Raw genomic sequence first — 17,888 nt, 5'->3', positions numbered from 1 at the left:
GCAATGTCGCGATACGATAAACCGCAATCGCGGTAGGCTACAATACGACCTTTATCAAAGTTAGAAACGTGATGGTACACATTTCTCCTCCTCACACGGGGCATAACAACAACGTTTCACCAGGCAACGTCGGTCAACTGCTGTTTGTGTATGAGAAAGCGGTTGGAAACTTTCCTCATGTCAGCACGTTGTAGGTGTCGCCACCGGCGCCAGCCTTGTGTGAATGCTCCGAAAAGCTAATCATTTGCATATCACAGTATCTGCTTCCTGTCGGTTAAATTTCGCGTCTGTAGCACGTCATCTTCGTGGTGTAGCAATTTCAATGGACAGTAGTGTATTCTCGCCGAACAAACTCTTATTATGCACTGAATAGCCAAAGAAAATTGTACACCTGCCTAATGTCGTGTGGGGCCCCCGCGAGCATCAGAATTACTGCAACACGGGGTGACATGGTCTCGACTAATGACTGAAGTAGTGCTGGAGGCAATTGACACTACGAATCCTGCAGGGCTGTCTGTAAATCCGTAAGAGTACGAGGGGTTGGGGATCTCTTCCGAACAGCACGTTGTAAGAAATATCAGATATGGTCAATAATGTTCATGTCTGGGGAGTTTGGTGGCTGCTCCGAAGAGTGTTCCTTGAGCCACACTGTAGCAATTCTGGACGTGTGGGGTGTTGCATTGTCCTGCTGGAATTGTCCAAGTCCATGGGAATGCACAATGGACATGAATGAATGCAGGTGATCAGACAGGATGTTTACGTATGTGTAACTTGTCAGAGTCGTATCTAGACTTATCACTTCAGCTGCACACGCCCCACACCATTACAGAGCCTCCACCTGCTCAAACAGTCCCCTGCTGACATGCAGGGTCCACGGATTCATGAGGTTGTCTCAATACCCGTACATGTCCACCCGCTCGATACAATCTGAAACGAGACCCGTCCGACCGAGCAATATGTTTCCAGTCAGCAACAGTCCAATGTCGGTGCTGACGGGCCCGGGTGAGTTATATAGCTTTGTGTCGCACAGTCGTCAAGGGTACATGAGTGGGCCTTCGGCTCCGAAAGCCCATATCGATGATGTTTCGTTGAATGGCCCAGCATTTAAATCTGCAGAAAAATGCTGAAGGGTTGCACTTCTATCACCTTGAACGATTCTCTTCAGTCGTCGTTGATTTCGTTATTGCGCCGGCCGGTGTGGCCGAGCGGTTTTAGGCGCTTCAGTCTGGAATCGCGCGACCGCTACGGTCGCAGGTTCGAATCCTGCCTCGGGCATGGATGTGTGTGATGTCCTTAGGTTAGTAGGTTGAAGTAGTTCTAAGTTCTACGGGACTGATGACCTCAGATGTTAAGTCCCATAGTGCTCAGAGCGATTTGAACCATTTTTGATATTCTGTTTTATGTCCTCCCTCTTGGTGCAACGATCAACTCTGAAGTCTATTGTGGTACCTTCACGAAATTGAAGAAACGTCTTCAGCGTGTTCGTCGCCACAAAAAAGCAAACTAACTTCTCCGTGACAACGCAAGGCCCCACACAAGTCTGTGCACGCCAGAGGCGCTCACGAAACTTAAGTGAACTGTTGTTCCTCACCCATCCGCAGTCCGAATCTCGCACCTTCCGACCTCCATCTGCTTGGCTCAATGAAGGATGCATTTCCCTGGAATCAGAATGTGGATGATGGAGAGGTTATTGATGCAGCAAGACGCTGGCTCCGTCGTCGACCAATAGAGTGGTACCTTGCGGGCGTACAGGCCCTCCCAGTAGGGTAGCGTAAGGCCCTCGAACTGAACGGAAATTACTTTGAAAAACTGGATTTTGTAGCTAAAAGGGTGGGGAGTAACACGGTGCATTTGAATCCGGAGTATAACCAAATTTCCTTTAGAAAAAAAAAGTGTTGCATTATGACTTACTGAACGCCGCTCATAGTACTGTATTGTGTGCTTTAATGTTTTCTTAAACTGTATTTTGTTGTTTGCTGTTTTTTTTTCGTGACAACTGCGACAACTGTACCAGGGGATAGTATTTTTTGTGCTAATTTTCTCCAGCAAAAGAGGAGAAATATCTGAAAGCAAAAAGGTACCGGTATTTGCGTTTACCAGTACCGATACCTGGACGAAGATAAAGCCTACATTAAGCGTTATTCAAACGGTTCAAATGGCTCTGAGCTCTATGCGACTTAACTTCTGAGGTCATCAGTCGGCTAGAACTTAGAACTAATTAAACCTAACTAACCTAAGGACAATACACACATCCATGCCCCAGGCAGGATTCGAACCTGCGACCGTAGCGGTCGCTCGGTTCCAGACTGTAGCGCCTAGAACCGCACGGCCACTCCGGCCGGCTTAAGCGTTATTAAGAACACTTTCTGATGACAGTTTCAAGAGTGAGAAAAATAATTTTCAGCGTCGTGTAGCGAGACAACTTCCAAAGGATAAAGTAAAAATGTACTATCTACTCTACTGCCTTCTAAATATTGTTTGACGTATTTATAAGTACAATATATTGCCTCGAGCAAACAAATTCAATTTTTTTCGACGTTCAGACGGCACGTTTGCTGTTTTTTTTTTTCAGTTTTCAGGAGTGTTGAGAATTTACCATATGACCTTTGTCAAGAAGATCCAAAATGAATTTTGTTTTGGCCAAAAATTAACTTATCACTTGTTCCTACTTTCTGTAACCATATTTCAATTCTTTCTAATTTTCACTGTTCACGTGCACGACGGCACGGAAGACAGTTCTCATAACACACACAATTTAGCTGCTGATGGACGGAAGACAGTTATTAACACTTAATTTTGGTGCCGATATCTGTACAAGACAAAAAACCCCGGGGCGCTGCAGTAAATACACTTGGTATGCGTAGTCATTTTTCACAAGGAGATTAGTCATGTAAAAGGGGTTCACACGAGTGACGTTCTTGTCCCAGTCGACTACTCGTGGCCTGTGAATCTAATGCTGCGCCCCTGATTCCTGTCACGAGTGGTTATTTTTGTTTGGATGTCGGCACCAAAATTGCGCGAGCCCAGCGTGCTGTCTGCTGTGAAAGTCAGGTTATGGTGGACCATCACTCTGAGAAGAAACCAGAATATAGCGACAGCATTAAGAAATTAGCTATTATAGCAGAGTTTCCTAATAACTATGCCCACCTCCTTCGAGTGGTGTAGCTGCCATCCGTAAACTGCCAGGGATTTTTCCTTGGTGGGAGTACTGGAATGCGGTGCTCTCAGCCTCGTAATAGCATCTGACGAATAGACGAGTAACTTGAACGGGAAGTGGCGGCTCCAAGGTCTAGTAAACCGACAACGGTGACAGAACGATGTGCTGACTTCATGTCCATCCCTAGCGCTTCCAAATAACGCCATTGGCAGAGGATGACAAGGCGTCAGAGGGTTCCGATTGGCTCGTCTGGCTCAGAACCCCGGGCTTTGCCTTTTTGGTCGCTTTATTAGTAACTATAGGTAAAAGCATAGTGATTGCACATCATAAAATTGTGTGGTAAAAACTCCATTTGCTGAAAATAGAAACGATAGGAAAAGTGTCGTCCAGACATTAAAAAACCCCACATACTCGCTCGATAATGCAGGGTGATTCAAAATGATGAATATCTGGGTTTTAAGGCTTCGTAGAATTTATTGCAGTCAACTTACAACTGTAAATAATACATCAAATGAAAGAGCAACTCAAACAGTGTTCAATGTAAGCACGTTTCGCCAGATGACACACTTCGAGTCGATACGTGCCAACTTTGCAACCGAAATGTTACTGCATGACGATGAAGATTTTGTGGATGGTTCGTCTTCAGTGATGAATAAACTCTTCGCCTAAATGGAAATGTGAACACACATATTGCGCTCTTCTGGAGGTCAGCAAATGGTACAGCAGCGACGAGCCTCTCGCAGATCGAACGATTTTTGTGCTATATCCCGGCGTAAAGTTTATGGGCCTTTCTTTTTCAGTGAAGCAAGTGTACCTAGTGTTTGTTATCTTGATGTGCTAGAACTATGTCTCTTGCCTCAAACTGGAAGAAGCTGATCCATTGATCTTTATTTGGCAGCAAGATGGTGTGCCGCCGCACTAGCATAACTCAGTACGCGATTTGTTAAATGACGTTGTATCCGATCGCTGGATTGTCCGCAAGGGGCCGGTTGACACAGCTTGTTTTGCATGGCCTCCACGTTCACCCGATCTGACGTTATGAGGTTTAACCTTTAGCGTTTCATCAAGGATTCTGTGTAGTTACCTCCACTGCCGCTTGATCTACTCACTTAAACAGTGTTGAAGCAGTTGTTGCAACAATTACAACAGACACACTGATCGATATTTGGGAAGATCTCACCTACCGACTCAGTAAGTGCCATGTGTCGAACAGTGTCCACGCTGAACACTTGTGAGAAAAACTGTTTGAGTTGCTCTTTCATTTGACTTATTAGTTACAGTTGTAAGTTAATTATAATAAGTGCTACAAAGTCGTAAAACGTGGATATTCTTTATGAAACACCCTATATAATACATACCAAAACATCACAATATTTAGAACGCAGTACAATAACGCATGTTTACTTTATCTATTGTATCTCATTTCTTTTATACGTGCAAAACTGAAACTGTTTCTCTCCTTCTATACAACTGTCATTTTCACCGTTGTCACAATTTTCATTATCCTCATGTAATTATTTACTTTCTTCTTTTGACCTCTCTTGTGAGCGGATACACTTAGGAAAAGTAATCAAGCCTCCATGCAAACTTCGCAACTAATACAAAGATAACGATAGAAAAGAAATTAAGGAGATAAAAGTACAAAATCCATCACTGCAACAAGAGCGAGTGTGACGAGAATGGTTTTAACTTAGCAGATGAAATCACAGACCTCTGTCTTAGTACTTGGGCAGTTGTCAACATACCTGGGGTTTCAGAACTCTACACTCGGCACAGTCAATCAATTACTGACATGGTCGACGGCAGATTTACACATGGGCACTTAATGCGCACCCACCACAAGTAGCCGATTTGATCAGAACGTCGTTCGTATAAGACAGGCTTTTGTAAAAGAGCTACGTTCTGCATTCAGTCGAGTATTCGTGACATTTGAATCTGCTACAGTGCCGATGCGTTCTCTTCCTTTGTGAGTCTCGCCCGCCACGGGTGATCATCTATGTTTAAACATAGGCGCCAACATTGTGAGATATGTCTTCTGTGTAGTTTGGTATGTTGCCACCCGAATGGCTAAGGTGAGTTTATGAGAGACCATCGTTTTCACAGAATATCAAAACCTACTAACTGAATTATAGACCTTATAATGACAATAGAGTTTATTAACGACCTAATAGTGGATGCTCTTGACAAGGGTCTGATAGCAAATACTAAACACTGCTGAGGAATAAAAGAATAGAAAATTATCGCCTAGACATGTCAGAACATCAGTATTTGTTTTCGCGATAAAATATTTACTTCCAAATACATCAGTCAACATCTAAAATTCAGTAAATAACGCTCTTTTAATTTGTCATTTCCATTTGGTTTTCTTTCTATGTGCCAGATGAAACTGAATATCATTATTTTTCATTCAGTAGAGAGTCGTTGGTGGACGCTGACGTCATGCAAACTGTCTCCTTAGTGCATCCGACGTGCTGTATGGGATTCAAATTGGGAGAGCTAGTAGGCTGCGCCAACGCGTGAAATATCTTCCGTTTCCAGGAAAATATCAACCACGTGTACTCTATGAGGTCGAGCATTATCGTTCAGCAATACGGTGTATGGGCCCACAGCACGTCGCAGCAACCGCACGTGAAGTTCCAAGATCTCGCCACGACACCTGACAGCAGGTGCGATTTAACCGTAAAATTTCATGGTATTCCAGTGGTCAACATAATCCCTGCCCACACCATTAGAATGCTTGGTTCCCGAAATCGTGTTCCACATTCCCTCCATATGAGAATCCGTCGAGAATCACTCTCCAGACAAAATCTGGACTCATCTGTGAAAAGAACATCGACCCACTGTTCGACCGCCCATTTAGACGTTCCCTTCTGTGAAGAGGCGTCAGAGGTACACATGCAGCATTTCACCGACAATAAAGGCCGCTCTGCCGAAGCCTTCTCTACACCGTTTCCCTAGCTACAAGAAGCCGAGTGGATGCTGCGAGGTCAGATGACAGTTGCCGTGCATTACTAAGGAAGTACCGTCGTGCCCTTACGGTCAAATAACGGTTCTCTCTTTTTGACGTTACACATGGTCGCCCCGCCCTGGTCTTCGGGATTCAGTTTAGATCTCTATAAACTGTCACCACATCCGAAAAACAACAGAACGTTTCACATTAAACCATCGGGCCACATCAGTTTGTGACTGTCCTGCTTCCATTCTTCCTATGGTCCTCCACCGCAGAGAGCCTGGTATGTGTCTTCTCTGTGCCACACTGCACCGTCTGTGACTGTGTTCACAACGATTGTGGATATGGGCCTCTCCGGCAAACACTAATCCATTTGATAGGTGTCCTGATGTCATCGTTGCCGTGGTTGTCCTTTGACCAGAATGCCGTCTTCTGTGTAGAACACGATAGTACGGACATCTGTTGAAAGTCTGTGTGATTATATCGTGAATTAGAAACAGGACGGGGAAACAGTGGTTTGTTGCTTTAATTTTGGACACCAATGTAAATCCATGAGAATAACATCATCACTATCACAAGAGACTGTCATCATAACTTTGCCAACAGAGGGACCTACATTGAATTTCTTCTTTTTTCGTGACTACTGATGGTGACACTCCAGTGACTGCATTTGTGTTTCCGTCTCAAAGTGATGCACCCAGGTCATGTCACTTTTTACGAAGTAAGATAATAATCGTCAGCGGAACTCATCCAAAATGGCTAAATGAAAATAAAGAATCTATTCCTTCATTTTTAAGTTACGGCAAGGTTAGCTGACTGGACTTCTCCTGAATAGGATCCGCAAGAAGGACATCCCAAAACTGCAACTGCAATTGAAAATTTTCTCAATATGGTACTACACGATCGTCTGCTAAAAGCATACAAAATAACTCACACCACAGGCATATCATAAAACACAGTAGAGTACATTTTTCATCAGTAAATACCTATAAGAACGCTTTGTGTGGGAATAGTGCCCTGTTTGTTGGATTCTGATCAAACGTTTATGTGGAAACGAAAATTTCAGCTATATTTGATGGTTTTGAACGAATTCAACTGAATTAGTGCGCAGATCTGTTACGGTGATTGTGATGAAAGGTGATCAGTTCTCGCCAGAGACGAAACCGCAACGAAAGCTGTGATTGGGAGTCTGGTAGACTGGCAACGAGAACAGTACAGTCAGTTCCATATGACGTAAAAGCAATGGGCAGTTCCCTGTGATGCAAAAGGAATCGTTGTTGTTAATTATGATACAAAATTTAAAATATCACTTAAATCTTTTTGAATTAGTTGACGAAAAAATCGTGAAAAGTTGTCTTGGTCGTAAAATGAAAATGATCTTTCTTCAGAACAACGAAATTTATATTTTGCCAGCGGGGAAATTATCTGTCTCCAAAGTTCGCATTGTTGGAATATTGACCGTGCTGACGTGATTTGGTGCTCTCTGATTTCCACTTACACCACAGTCGAAAGAAATTTATGAACGGAAAATGTTTTGAATCGAATAAACTGGTTGTGCCGTCATATGGATTTATTTTTGTAGATCTTAGAGACTCGCGCTTTATCGATCTTGCGGTCTTCAATATGAAGTCTGGTTTGATGCAGCTCTCTACACAAGTCTATTCTGTACAAACTGCTTCATCTGTGCATAACTACTGCGACCTCTATCCATTTGAAACTGCTTGCTGTATTCGTTACTAGGTATCCCTCTAAGCGTCCGCACCTCCCTCCTGTTCTTGACTATATGGATGTTTGCTAAAGACAGATTCCCTTCTTTAGTCAACTTATGCCATAAATATCCTTTTTCGCAAATTCGATTCAGTACCTCTTCATTAGTTACTCGATCTACCCATCTGACCTTCTGCTTGATTATATAGCACCACATTTCAAGAACTTCTATTCTCCTCTTGTCTGAACTGCTTATCGTCCTCGTTTTCTTTCGTACAAGACTACACCCCTCGCAAATACCTTGAGTTCAAGAACGGCGGAAATTACTCACAGCAAGGACATTAGACAAACTTTATTCACTGAAACGAGAATTATGTCACCAATGCTGTACATTTGGACGTAGGCAGGAGATACTATCAACTGAGCCCGAGGCACTTTCCTTACGCCATTGTAAATGAAATGAACAAAGCCTGTGGACAGCCAGCAGTGCTGGGAGATCTGATTAAGCCATTAACTTGGTAAACTGGTCTCGCAGCACACACATTTCGGCTTTTAAAATGTGCGGTAGAAGATTACCTATCACGTGCTTAATTTATGCAGGATTTTACGTAATCACTGCTTACGACGAATTATTGAGAATGTTAGAAGGACGTAGAAGAGGTAACAGCTGTTAGAAATAAACAGCGTTCAGTGTCAAGCTAATAAGAAGATTAAAGGATATTTTAGAAATGAAAGTGGGCCCAAGAGGAACAGTATACGAATACAACTCGTGGCGACTGCTACGGGTGGTCCGCGCTGCACAGCTGGAGGTGGGTTGTAGGGTGGGGTAGGGGTGGGAGCCAGGTGAGGAGGTCCACATCCAATTAACTGGCCGCTCCGCGAACGCGGTGCCCCCGCAAACGATACGCCCTCACCCTCCCCCTCACCAATTACGCGCCCCGGTGCTAAAGCTTATATTTCACAGTGACCAAGAGACTTCGTTTTACAAGGCTTTTTTAATGGATACGTATAGCTGAACATTTTGGTAAAGGGTAACTGCACTGGTTCAACTATATTGTGTTGTCTGATATGATCTCTCTAGGCCTCGTAAGTGGAGTGCAAGCTCAGTTGGACAAAAACAAGACAAGGAATTCCCTATTTAAAACGACCATTCCAGAAAAAGATATAAAATCTCAGAATGAATGGATAGCATTAGAGCTCCACTACTCTCAAAGAAGAACGAGAAAATCTAGAAGGAAGATCAGTATAATACAAATAAAAACAAAAATCAACCACTCACTAAACTCATATCTTTTCCTTCGCGACAAGTTTCGCACCATCATTAAATGTTAGTTCCAAAGAAAATGCGAAAAATTTACATTTAACAATAGAACATGAAACAAATATATCAATAAATTACCTGTATTTAGTCATAAGCAAAGAAAATGGCAAGCACCATTTCATCATTTTCAGAAAAGCAACGGCTCACATCATCCCACATCACACAGATTTGCAGGTTTTAGGTGTACGATCCACAACAGTAATGTTGGCTGGCCGGGGTAGCCGAGCGGTTCTAGGCGCTACAGTCTGGAACCGCGACCGCTACGGTCGCAGGTTCGAATCCTGCCTCGGGCATGCGTGTGTGTGATGTCCTTAGGTTAGTTACGTTTAAGTTGTTCTAAGTTCTAGGGGACTGATGACCTCAGAAATTAAGTCCCATAGTGCTCAGAGCCGTTTGAACCATTTTGAACAGTAATGTTGTGTCGCCTACTGTAGGATCAGCACGGACGCCAACAAGTATGGAGAAAAGTTGCGATGGCTGGCGGCAAAATCCAAAATTATCTGTACATTAACATGCTAGTTAATACAACACTTCATTTCTATAAAGAAAAGAAAGTTAACTTCTTTTGTCTGTTACATGCAAGTACTTTTCACTGATACTAGTGGCAGAATGCAGGCAAAGTATCGGCTTCCTATTATTCAGTACTGATGCTCTCAAACTCTGCGACCGAACTGGGCCGACCAGCGATGGGCGGCTGGTTACATCAGCGTCGATGACAGGGGGCGCTGAACTCATGTCTTCCTCGAGGTGTGGCGCTGCCTGCTCTTTCCACTGACGAGCGGGTCATCGCCTTCTTGATGCACTTTAGCGACGCTGCGCTAGTCGGTGGCCAGTCGATTTTCTAAGACTACATAAGTGTCACTGTCTGTCAGAAGATATACTTTTAAATGAAATCCATATGATGAAGCAGTAAGCGACAAAAAATGCTTAGAAAATTGTAACTATCAACGCAACGGCGAAAAGCATAGTAAGACAGAAAAAAGGAAATCTGATCAATAACAAATTACAAAACAAATGGACGTTCCATAGTATAGCATAGCACCCCGTAATTAGTGCAATCTCATACTGGGTATCAAGAATCCTTCCCTCCCTCTTCAGGCCACAAGTGGCCCAGCAGCACAATCCGACCGCCGTGTCATCCTCACTGAGGATGCGGGTTGTAGGGGCGTGTGGTCAGCACACCGCTCTCGCGGTCGTTATGATGGTTTTCTTTGACCGGAGACGCTACTATTCGGTCGAGTAGCTCCTCAATTGGCATCACGAGGCTGAGTGCACCCCGAAAAATGGCAACAGCGCATGGCAGCCCGAATGATCACCCATCCAAGAGCAGGCCACGCCCGACAGCGCTTAACTTCGGTGATCTGACGAAAACCGGCGAATCCACTGCGACAAGGCCGTTGCCATTCAAGAACCCTTGAGACACATGAAATTAGCATGAGTTTCTCAACTAAAAATAAGTTATCAGTAAACAAATTTAAGAAAGCTGTAGTGTATAAATTAGGGGAAGTCGGGTAAGTTGACTATATTAAGGAATATTACGTTTTTTCTGACATTTACTTTGAAGTCAAATAGTTTATTTATAGAAAAATTATTATTTCCTGTTTCCCTTTTAAATTCAAGCTCTTAAACATTTCCTAAAACTAAAGATTTTTTTAGATAGACCTACTTATGTTAGTGATGGTACCATTCGTCAACTTTCCCTACAGGGAGGGTAAAATGACTTTGGTGTTTGCGAAAGATGACGAAATGAACCTTTTATTTAGGAAACAAAGACAGTTTATTGACGGTTACGTATTTATCACCAAAGTCACAAATATAACATTTCTCCTTCGCTTCCCTCCGATTTAAGTCCGTATACTGAGCATGAGCCCAGTCTTGGCATCGAGAATACTGAGAGCACATTTCTATCTTTCCAGCCTCACCACAAAGCACGCAGTCTCCTTGATCCACATAATCTGAATCATTGCTGACACAATCAGTTTCAATGGATGATCTGAAGATGAGTCGCAGAAATGTTTTCTAGGACCGTTGTCCATTCTTTTGCCTTTGTATCCGCATTCTCTTTCTGTTATTTCTTTCTTGTTTCGTCTTCTCATTGGCTTCTTTTCTTTGCACTTTTCTTCCAGCGCAATTTTCACAGGTGTCCTGGTTGTGTGTACAGATGGCAACTTATGTCTTCGTTTTCTTGGACCTCCATTAGATGCAGCTTGAGGTAACGGGAGCGAGGGGGGGGGGGTAAAGTAGAGATAGATGTGGAGTTAGAGGTGAGTGAGGGCACTGCTAATGCCTCAATTTCTGCATGGGGTAATTGCGAATGGCGAATTCGCTCTCTTCGCCCATGTATAATTCGCCATCTTAATCGCAGCTGACATTTTGGATAGAGATTTAGACATGCAGAAAGTCTTACAGAATAATTTCATTTAACCGTTGTTAAAGCATTAGTAAATCTATAACGCTTAAGAGGATTCAACTAATATTCATTAATATGAATGGAATGTAGTCGAATTAAGTCGGGTGATGCTGAGGGAATTGGATCAGGAAATGAGACACTTAAAGTAGAAAAGGAGTTTTGCTATTTGGGGAGTAAAATAACTGATGATGGTCGAAGTAGAGAGGATGTAAAGTGCAGACTGGCAATGGCAAGAAAAGCGTTTCCGAAGAAGAGAAATTTGTTAACATCGAGTATAGATTTAAGTGTCCGGAAGCCGTTTCTGAAAGTTTTTGTATGGAGTGTAGCCATGTATGGAAGTGAAACATGGGCGCTAAATAGTTTGGATAAGAAGAGAATAGAAGCTTTCGAAATGTGGTGCTACAGAAGAATGCTGAAGATTAGATGGCTAGATCACATAACTAATGAGGAGGTACTGAACAGAATTGGGAAGGAGTTCGAAGCACAGCTTGACTAGAAGAAGGGATCGGTTCGTAGGACATGTTCTGAAGCATCAAGGGATCACCAATTTAGTATTGGAGGGCAGCGTGGAGGGTAAAAATCGTAGAGGGAGACCAAGAGATGAATACACTAAGCAGATCAGAAGGATTTAGGTTGCAGTAGGTACTGGGAGATGAAGCAGCTTGCACAGGATAGAGTAGCATGGAGAGCTGCATCAAACCAGTCTCAGGACCGAAGACCACAACAACAACAACAACATGGATCCATTACTTACTAAACTTATTTAAAACACAGGAAAAAGTTGTTACAGAAACAGTATCCTCTTCCAAGTCTCTGTTCTCAAAAAAACAAAACGGCCAAGCGAGTCTAGTTCAACAGATATGCCTGGAGAATCAATACCGTAGGGCACGTAGCATCATCTGTAGAGTTATCGGAAAAATTCAAAATTCGTCATCCTAGTCTCCTCGTCAACTTACCCATCCTTCCCCTACAGTATAGTGTATCAACTTCTATACTGGACAGACTGCGAGCGCCTTTGATATTACGTATTGTGAAAATATGCAGCCCTTCGACGAAATAATCACAGTAAGTACGAAACAGGACACAAAATAACAGATATCAATAAAACACTGAAAATTTTGCATACACAACCAAATGGCATAAAACTAAAGATTCTGGAGACGTTAGACATATACAGAACCCAAAAGCGACATACACATGTACGAGAGTCGTTCCGAAAGTAATGCCTCTTATTTTTATTTTGGAAGCTACAGGAGATACACAAATCACAATAGAACGGCTAAATAGAGCAATATTTCAGCTACAGACGTCATTTCGTTATGCACTTTTGCCAACGATAAACCAGGGCCTGCATGCAGCGCTTGTAAAAATTGGAACCAGCTGAGGTTAACCACTTCCTTATAACTTTGACAACAGCGGACGAATAAGTGAAAATGTTCGCCATGTAGTCCATCTTTCAGAGGCCCAAAGAGATGAAAGTCTGAAGGCGTTAAATATGGACTGTGCGGAATTAAAAAACACATGGACGTCCCATTGCATAGCACAGCACGCCTAATTAGTACAATCTCATACTGTGTATCAAGAACCCTTGAGACACACAAAATCAGCATCAGTTTCTCAACTAAAAATAAGTTAGAAGCATAAGCAGTAAACAAATTTAAGAAAGCTGGAGTGTATAAGATAGGGGAAGTCGCGTAAGTTGATGACATTACGCCTAGAACCGCTCGGCCACACCGGCCGGCTCAACTTTCCCTAGAGAGAGAGTAAAACGACTTTGGGTTTTGCGTAAGACAGAGAGTTGCATGTTTGGAAAAACTGATGTGGGGCTTGGCATTATCATGTTGCAAATGAAAGTTGGTCTTCTTCTCTGGCCTTACCCTGGAAATTTGGTCATCTCGTAGCGTGCTGAATTGACAGTTTCTCCAGGCTGGAGGACATCGAAAAAACACATCCTGGCTATCCCAGAAGACTGTGTACATCACTTTGGCTGCAGACGGCTGTGTGCTCAATTTCTTCTTTGATGGAGAATTCGCAAGTCGCCTTTCCGCGGACTGTCTTTTGGATTCCGGCTCGTGGTGGCGACACCACATCTCAACTCCGGTGACGATGCCTTTCAGAAAACTGTCACTTTCAACTTCATATTGGTCCAGAAGGTTCCGACAAATTTCCATTCGATGAGTTTTTTGTTCTTCTCTAAGCATCTACGGTAACCATCTCGCACGGACTTTTCGATACCAAGATGTTCCAACATCGTTTCCAAGGCGTTACAGCCAACCTCCAGCTTTGCACACAGTTCTTTGGTCGTTATCCGCAGATCACCACGAATGAGTTGATCAAGACGGTCTTCATTGCGAGGGATGACATCTGTGCACCGTCGACCGGGACGTGGCTTGTCGTTCACGCGCTTTTTGCCACCATCAAAATGCCGTATCCGTCGCCTCACGCCAATTTTATCGTCTTCATACACCGTTGGCAAACGTCGATGGATTTCAATCGGTGCAATTTCTTCAGCAATGAAGAATTCAATCACACATCGCTGTTTTATAAGCGCGTCCATATCCGACTCCATTTTGGAACATTTCTCTGCTGGCGGCAACTACCACAAAACAGCGAAACCACCTGCAGATAAAAGAGGAAGGTTCAAGCTTTAGCACTACACCAACGACATCTGGCGCGGACATCCAAAGCAACGACAAAAAAAAGGAGCCATTACTTTCGGAACGACCCTCGTAATTATGAATGAGAAATTGACAATGAAAACACAAAACTAATAAGGAACTTCAGCAAAACATGTCTGTTCTCTCGAACCAACTGATTTGCAATTGATATTACTTAATTTTGTTTATTATACATTCTCTTCTTGTATGCATAGTGGCATATAGTATTTTTCAGAACATAGCAAACAACAACGCAGTTTAAATTGCATATAAGGCGCATAATTCAAGTGAAGCTTTAGATAGACGACTATTCTTTAATTATGCGCATGAAGTACATAAAAAATAAACTAAATGCAGGTCTTATTGATTTGCTAATATGTCGCAGTTATATAGAATATTGTAAAAACCAATATCCACTGACGTGTAACTTTATAATAGTCTTCGCACATAATATAACATCTTTGTAATTCAAATGGCGCTTAACATTTGCAACGTTTCTGGTAGAGGTAGTAAACAGAAAGAGTCTTAAATTCAAATGCACTGTGTTAAGTTCAAATGCACTACTCTCGCAGAAAGTACAACACAACGAAGCACAGGACTGCACGTATGCCATACCAGTTCCAAAATATGTCTTCATACCAATCTCCCAAAAGCACTCTGCAATCAGAGTAGTAAACTTCGACGTCGTTGGCTTGCCAGGAGCCATGCGCCTGAGCTAAAGAATGAAACTGCCTTCTGATGAAGGAGCAAAGCTTCCGAAACTCGCCGTAAATAAATATCAGATTTAAATTTAGTAACTGATCACGTTTTTACTTATTTTTGTACATAGCGTTACGGAAACAGCATACCGAATTATTTGTATGTGTAGACGAAGATTGTAATGGTCGACGATGAGATTATTAGAGACGGAGAACAAGCTCGGTTTGTACAAGGATGGGGGAAGGAACTTTGGGCGTAAGCTTTTCAAAGATTCCGTCTCGGAAACTGGTTTAAATGACACAGGAAAATGACGAAAATCATAAATCTAAATACCCAGGACAAAATTTGAGCTCTTCTATTCGCAAATGTGAGGCTTATGACATGCCTTACTCGGTCCATGAAGACGTGTCCTCTTTGTTAATCATAGGAATACATCGCTCCAATTTTTGTCGTTTAATTTCAAGATCTGTTGCAATCAGTGTCTTCCATTTGCTGTAACACACACTTGGATCAGAACGTTTCGAGGAATTAGATCACAGAAAATAGCTGATCGAGGTGACTTAGCGGTAAAGACATTGGACTACGGCTCGTCTCTAATTATACTGATGTCAACGGATGGGTAGCTTAAGTCTTTCTACTTTCCTTCCGCAGTTGAGATTTGAATTTGACCAGCAGTTTTGAGCTTCCATTGTTTACGTTAATCGATGACGAGACTTTAAATGTTCGTATTTTTTCCGTCCTTCCGTCTTCCAGCATTGCTACGAGATAATCTAAAGCATTAGAGGCATACTATTTGACACTGCTACCATTTGTGGTGCATAGACTGCGGCACAGCTGTTAACGTAGCTACCTGACGTGATTCAGGTCTCCAATTCAAACCCAACCGCAGAAATTGTTATTTCTAGAACACTAAATTTCTTTAGTGTTTCTATATTCTCGTATATAGAGAAGAGCACCCTCAGTCCAAGGATTTAGTTCTCTTCTATCTGTACGTTGGTGTTCGTAATAAACGAGCTTCCATTACTAGGGCTGTATCTCACTGTCGATCCTGCTTTCGGATTTAGACTTGATTACGGTTACGTCGTGACAGTATTAATCTGGACACATATAAAGTAGCAAGAGTGTAGGAGTGGAAATGTGGAGTGCTGTGCTCGAGGAGGCGGTCGATGGCTTTCGCCTGCAATGCTGTCTATGAGGCTAATGCTTAGTAGATTTCTGTTAATGCTTTGGAGTTCTTTGTGAAAGCCACTTCGTCTTCATTATATGTCTAATTCACATACAGTATCGAGCAAGGTGGGGCACTGTTCATAACGATCAAACAGTGTTTGGAAAGTGAGTCTGCTACCGCTACCGTGCGCCGCGGAATTTGAATCGCCGCCAGACGTCATGGACATCGAAGACGCCTAGAGGTCTCTGCACAATCGCGCCGTAAGCCTGGCTCGCATCTAGTGTGAGGGCGCCACAGTCGAACACGTGGTTCCAGAGGCCAATTGCGGCGCCCCGGATAGAGTATTTAAGCGCCTGCCTCTCGCTCAGCCACTCACTCCCACCGTCCTTCCTACGTCACCATCCATAACACGGATTCCTACACTTTTTTTCCCTCCGCCGGTGTGCCCCAAGGCTCCGTCCTCTCCCCCCTTCTGTACCTTTTGTACACGGCCGACATGCCGCCGCCGTCACCCCCCGTCCACCTTCTCCAGTTTGCCGATGACACCGCCTTCCTTGCCCTTGCCCCCACCCTGCAACGCTCCCAACGCCTTCTCCAATCCCATCTTGACCGGTTCACCGCTTGGTGCAACCAGTGGTTGCTCAAGGTCAATCCTTCCAAAACCCAGGCGATTATTGTAGGCAAAACCACTCCCTCCTTCCGCCTCCTTGATTTCTATCTCACCGTTTATGGCCGTCCCATCGCTCTCACCCCCACCCTTAAGTACCTTGGCGTCACCCTCGACCGTCGCCTCTCCTGGACTCCCCATCTCCAGACAATCCAAGCCAAGGCACGTTCCCGACTCCGTCTCCTCAAGCTCCTTTCCGGCCGAACGTGGGGTCTGGACCCCTCCACCATCCTCCACACCTATAAGTCCCTTATCCGCCCTATCCTCTGTTACGCCCATCCAGCCTGGATCTCCGCCCCCCCTTCCTTTTATAAATCCCTCCAAATCCTTGAACGCCATGCTCTCCGCCTTGCCTATCGCATCCGTCTCCCTTCCCCCACGCGGATCCTGTATGCCCTTATCCCCTTCCCCCACCTCCTCCTCTTCCTCGAAAGGATACGAATCCTATACACCTCCCGTAAACTCGATCCACCTCACCCACTCGTCTCCCCGATCCTCTCCCACCCCCGCCCGCTGCCGCGCCTGTACTCCCATGTCCCACCCGGTCTCCATCTCTCCACCCTCCTTACCCTCTCCCAAGGTGGCTTCCGCCAGCTCCCCCTCCCTGATGATGTCCTCCTCCCCTGCATCTACCCCTCCTATCAACTTTGATCCTCCCCCCCCCTCCTGTGTCCTTTCCTTCAGGCACCCTCCCTCCCCCCCTTTTCCCTTCCCTTCTCTTTCCTTTCCCCCCTCCCTCCTACCCTCTCCTCCGGGCTTCACTCCCCCTTCCTCCCTCCCCCTCTCTCCTTTGCCCATGGCATCTCTGCTCTCCCCTCTCCCATTTCCCCTTCCTCCTCCTCCACCTCCTCTCTTGGCAGGTCCCCGGACTCGTACACGCTGAGTGGACATTCGCGCGCCGGAGATCATCGCCATCAGTGTCTCGTGAGTGCCGTCGTGTTTCGTGTTCAGCGTTCCCGTCATACTCCATCGTTCACCTGTGCCATCGCCATCTTCAGTGTTAGTGCGTCGTGACAACAGTTTGTAGTGAAATTTCGTCAAGTGTGAACGGCTCCGTGTTTGTCTTTATGTATCTACTGTTTTATTACCCACCGTTATGTCACATTTGTGTATTCTTTCTGTTCTATCTTTATCTCCTCTACGGCTGAAGAG

This window comes from Schistocerca piceifrons, chromosome 5 (genome assembly GCF_021461385.2).
Source record: "Schistocerca piceifrons isolate TAMUIC-IGC-003096 chromosome 5, iqSchPice1.1, whole genome shotgun sequence".
In the NCBI taxonomy this organism is placed as follows: Eukaryota; Metazoa; Arthropoda; class Insecta; order Orthoptera; family Acrididae; genus Schistocerca; species Schistocerca piceifrons.
This window is presented reverse-complemented; position numbering follows the sequence as displayed.